Below are 6,000 nucleotides of genomic sequence, written 5' to 3' on the forward strand. Positions count from 1 at the left end.
CACAACGAGCAAGACCTCTCACATTATATAGTGTAATTTCATCCATTGTTGATAGAAACAATATTGATTAGAGCAGCTTTATCTTCTGGGAAAAATACATTTTAGTGTGGTAACAAGATCCTTGTGTAGTGATGTAGTGACAGGATCTGTCACCATAATATGTGTATTTAAGTTAACATCTTGCTCTCACAAGATATACAAATCTTGTGGGGTATCTGAGGCTCTTTACTACTCTGGCTGTACCATATATGACCCTGTATGATGGAGGGCTTCATTTCTGAGATTATAAATCTTTGCATTTTGCATTTTAAAGTATCAAGTATGTTTGAATGCTAAAAATGAAAAACAAAGCTACATAATATCAGCCATTTAGTCAACAATACCTTTTTAGTAAACAAAATAATTTAACATTTCACTATTTAATATTACAGTGAGAATTATTATTATTGTATTTATTGTATGTAGTTGGTCAGTAGTGTAAACAAGATCAGTTTGTTCCACATTTGTCTCTGTCTCCAGTCCCAGCACCGCCGCCGCCTCCAGTCCCTGCTGGATCGCAGCAGCCTCCAGTCCCTGCTGGATCGCAGCAGTCATCACTTCTTGCAGGATGGCAGCAGCTCCCCACTCCCAGACTCCCTGCTGGATCGCAGTCGACTCCTCTCCCGGCTGGATCGCAGCAGCTCCTTGTTCCCAGTCCTGCTGTCCAGTTGCCGGCTCCCAGTACCGAGGCCCAGCCGCTGGCTCCCCGTCCTGATGTCCAACCGCCGGCCCTTGATCTGGTTCACTGGCCTCCAGCTAGCTCCTCAGTGTGTGTCCAACCTTGTTCATGACTAGGACTCTCCACACTACTCAGCATTATGCCTATTCTCCCTCTTCCAAGCGATCTCCCTCTTCCAGCATTTCTCCAGTCTCCAGCGTTTCTCTCTTCCCTATCTGTGAACAATTAAACTCGGGCTGTCATCTAAATAATCTCGGTGTCCCCTGCCTGTCTGTTCCGTAACACCTGTCAAGTAGAGTGAGCTAGCCGGTTTGATATTAACTATATTCAAAAGAGCAGCAGATGCAGACTGACAGCAGCCAGAAACGTATGGAGGGAAAGGATCAGGTTCTTGTTTGAGTGTTCTGTACTCACTGATCTTTCAAAACGAGACTGTGCCATGATGCAATGCCTGACTGCTGGAAACTCTACAGCAAACATGTGCTTTATATTCAGTGCAGTTATGGATACATGAATCACTGCAGTATTGTTTTCTAGGTTAACAGGTTTACTGTGTTCTCACAGGGTAATCCCTTGCTGACTCAGGTTACTGGGGAACACAGTGACATCCACACTGAGTGTGAGTGTGAGTGTGAATGCGAGAGTGTGTGTGCTCTGTACAACTTCATATAAAGTGTCGTGTCAATGTCCTTTCGATACGCACTTGAGATGTCCTTACGGACACATAAATGATTTACTTGTTTGTGTTCTGATCACGTACAGTAAAGGGATAATTGGGTTTTTGGGCAGAATTTAGCCACAGTGAAACTAAATCGGTCGCTGCCGATTCATTTTAGAATTCGGTTTAGAATCGGTTGTTGTCTGATGTTCAGTTTGAGAGGGATAGTGGTTCCTGATTAAAGCCTAAACAATCAATCTGGCTGTTGGACAATCTAAATGGATAGATTTCTGTTTTGTTTTTACATGGCTGCTGTCAAAATATTTGCATTTTCCCTGCCATCTGCTGTTCCAAAGTAGACACAAAGTGGCACTGCTATTCTCTCTCATATTTTGATAATGATGCCATCTTTATCGGAATCATCACTGGACAAAACATATCAGGGCTCCCGTGTTATGTTCAGTGTGAGCACCACACGTTGTGACCAGTCGATCAGTGTGAGCATAGAAGTCACATGCTTCAAAAGACATTCCCATCATCCTTAGCTGTACTTTGTGTTTACTGCTAATTAGAAAAGTTTAGCAACCTAACGTGCTAAAAAAAAGAAGGTGAAAATGGCAAAAAAAATTATACCTGTTAAACATCAGCATGTTAGCATAGTCATAGTCAGGCATGCTGACTTAAAGTGGAAATAGACAACTTTTTTGCTTTAACTTATCACTATGAAGTAAATATTAATTGCACAGTGTAATGGATATAAATCAAACTCCAGTCAATATTGTTTCTATCAACAATGGATGAAATGACACTATATAATGTGAGAGGTCTTGCTCGTTGTGCCAAAGAATTACCACCCAACTCTGCAGTTTTTGTTTTGCTTTTACGACCAGCAACTTTTTGTTCACTCTCACCGCTCTCATCAGAGCCATTTCTAGCCGCAGCAATCAGCTGTTTTCAGAAAAAAAGCTCTAATGCCCTCTGTAAGCTACCAGTCCATCACCAAACAGCAGACAGACGAAGTTAGCGACCAGCTGATGAACATAGTGGAGCATCTAGCAGCTAAACAACCAGATATTTCCCTCAGGAGTTGGTGGAGACCAAACCAGAGCCAAAAGGAGAGTGATTATTGGTTTTATATTTGTCAGGAGGATACAAACATGCCACCAAATTCCCCCCAATTTTTGCTTGTCTTCCTGTGTTTGTCTGTCAGCAGACTTCCTCAGAAAGCAATTTTTGGTTAATAGTTTGGTCTTTGTCCAAGGAATTTTTTTTTATTATACTTTGGTGGAGGATGAGGATGAGGATGAGGCCACAAGGATTGCATAACTTCAAGTGCTCATGTTTGCAGAAAAAGTACCTCCAGGTTGTGTTTGGCACATTGCAATGAAAGTTGTATATACATTATTTGTGCTTTTCCAAACTGGACATAAAATATACAGTAGTGTATGCAAAACATTACACAGCTGTAAAATATAGATTTCTTTATTTATAATCCCTTAAGATTTGCTGAGATATGACAGGTTTGAGCTTTTTAATCTTATAAATGTATATTCATTAGTGTTTTGATTTCAGACTGTACATTCTGTCACTTTCATACAATCAACAATTCTTTCTGAATAAACGAAACCTAATTTCTGAAGCAGTCTCTGACCAAACAGCTTGACTTATTCCTAAAAGACAAACATCACTTGTCCTCAGCAGAGTCATTGCTATGGCCACCACTTCCATGGCAACGGGTTATGTATCGCTAAAGCAACATGGTCCAACCTCAGTAAAGATGAAGACAAAATTTGACCATGAGCTACTTACAATTCATGTGATGACTAAATGTGTGCACCTGTACTGATCTCTTTCTCTTTTTACCTCACTCTTTCCACTGCACACTGTATAGCTTGTCATGGGGGAGAGAGCTGCTACAGCTACTTCTTCAAATCTAACACTTTCTGTCTCTGTTTCTCACTCATGGACACTAAGTCTGATCACTTTCCCAATCATGTATGTAGCCCTCCCATCCACCTTGCTCACTTGCATAAAGTTAAATATTAAGGAAAAGCACGGGAGGAGCTATGGTGGGATGTACTAATAATATGCTCGTTATCTAGGTTCTCACTAGGGTCACTAGGAGACATGAAAAGTTAATGTCATACAGAATGGCTGAGCCTATACCTTGGTGAGATAAAGAATGGACAGATTTGACCTTTCCTGTAGGTCTAGTTCCCAGGATCATGGCTCAGTCAGTTCAGATCAACACTCTGTGGATCATAGACATGTGGTAATATGGAAGCAGAAGCAGGTACTTGAAGCTGGACCCCTACTCCCACTACTGTACGTGTTGTTCTCTTTCTCTGATGGTGAGAACCGCGATATTGTTCAATGGCGTGAAACCCCCTGTTTATAGCATCAAATAACTAATTAGAACTTATCAGAAAAACTAACACAACAAACATTAGTGTGATAAGAACTAATATAAAAGTGCCTTTCTTTCTCAATCTCAACAGTCATATCTCACACAGCACAGTTGGTAGCAGTATACAAATCAAAATAGCGGTGTGGGGAATTGCAATCTATCTGTAAGCTGTTATGCACCGACGCATCTGCACCACACTGAGAATCAAACTGCAGATTTTCTATTTTCTTATTTGGTATAATTAATAGGCTAAACAAAAGTGGCAATAATAATTATGACTATGCAATCACATGTAGGTAACTTAATGTTAGCTTATTAACATTAACTTAAAAAAGTAACATTATAATCAATGACTCACAACTAAAAAAATCTAAATTCAGGTTAAGTGATTTCAAATTGTTCGTTAGACATGTATTAAGTAAACATTACACTAATTCACGGTAACACTGCAAGTCTCGACAAAATCTAGTGTTGCAAATTACCATAATTATATATTTAAAAAACGTTGGGGCATTGTAAATCTTGTCTAGTATAATCTCAATAACAGATAAATCATTATTTTGAGTTTTATTGTTTAGTTTCAGGTTAACATACCTCAAGAGTAAACTGGGACGATGACTGGGTACTAACTGTGGACTGCCAACCACATACCACAGGGTTAGCCAGCTAGCAACCCAGAGTAGCATATAGCCTAGCTTCTTAGCCTTAGCTAGCTTGGTAACATTGAGCCAGGTGAGCATGTTTCAGCAACCAGGCACCTCAGCTTCACCCACACTACACCTCATTGCCCTTTTGTGGTTATCCGGGAGCTAGGCTGAGTGACATGCTGCCAAGATGGCGACGGCTAGCACCGCCCACTTTGAGCTTCAAAACAGCTCTTCAGAAACCCATGGGTGACGTCACGGACACTATGTCCATGTTTTATACAGTCTAAAATACCTGTGCAATGCCTTTCAGCATTTAAAAAAAATACCAGGAGATACTGAATATGCATGTCAAAATAAATACAGTGCACCTGTGGTGTTGAAGTTTGATATTTTGACCAATGTGAGAATATGCAGAATATGCCTCCAATTTTGATTAAAATATGTATAATGTAAAATATGTTTGGAATCCTGTCATGTCCACTGCTTCTGCTGTGGTCATAAGGTCACAGTCATGATGGAAGAAAACACATGAGAAAGACGGAAAACCAATCATCATACACAATGGATAGAAGAAGGCGAAGCAAAGTTAGACAGAAGAAATGCCACAAGACATGTAGCTGTGTGCAGTGAATATCTACCCGATTATGGCCTGTCAGGAAAGTTTCAAAGACTGACGGATAGACATCTTCAAAAATGATGGAAAAATATAGACAGCATGCAGTAAAACCCAGAGATACAGGTCCTGGTCATAAAGACAAAAATAGATATCATTAGATTCCCTACCTGTTTATTTCCCCTCCTTGCTCATCCCTGCAGTAAATGAGTTCACTGGAAAAGTATATTAAGACTGCCATCCAGAAATGGAAATGTAATCATATGGAACGTGAAGAAATAAAATAATAATACTATTTTTTTATTTGCAATAGTGTAGCAGCCAATTAAGATGTTCATGGAGAGCAAGGAGATAACCTTTTGTCACCTAGAATGTAAATATTGCTCAAGTTTAAGTTCATTCTCTGTCCGCTCTCTTCACAGTGTCACACTTTAAAGCATTAACAATCTGTAGAAGTGACTGTCAAATCCTGTGACCTGTGACTTTGCCGCTGCATTCGTTCATGATGGTTCATTTTTTTTAAACTTGCAGTTGCGGCTCTTTGTGTGACCATGGCAACCACAGAATCCATTGCGAGAGACACAATACAGGAGCTGATTTTACAGGTATCTGATTTCCCTCAGTGATTCACCTCTTCACCAGCAGAGAAAAGACAGTCAGACATCAGTGAAGAGAAGCGATATTGAAGCATCATCAGCTTCAAAGTCATTATATGGTCTGGAGCAATGAACAACGTTTATGATACTAGTTAGCAATTTGCTATATTAACTGTTTCATTCATTTCCTCTATTTTAAGATACAACCAGCTCTGTTTAGGTGCATGATGAGATTATGCTAGATGGATAGCAGCAGCCTGTGCTGTACAGTCTGGTAGGATCGGAGGTAGACAGGAGCAGTGGTGGTGGTGTTGTGCCCTGCTGCCACCAATTCAGCAACCGCTCGCTGTCTGAAAGCACC

The sequence above is a fragment of the Siniperca chuatsi genome, linkage group LG20, assembly GCF_020085105.1.
Source record: "Siniperca chuatsi isolate FFG_IHB_CAS linkage group LG20, ASM2008510v1, whole genome shotgun sequence".
Taxonomy (NCBI): Eukaryota; Metazoa; Chordata; class Actinopteri; order Centrarchiformes; family Sinipercidae; genus Siniperca; species Siniperca chuatsi.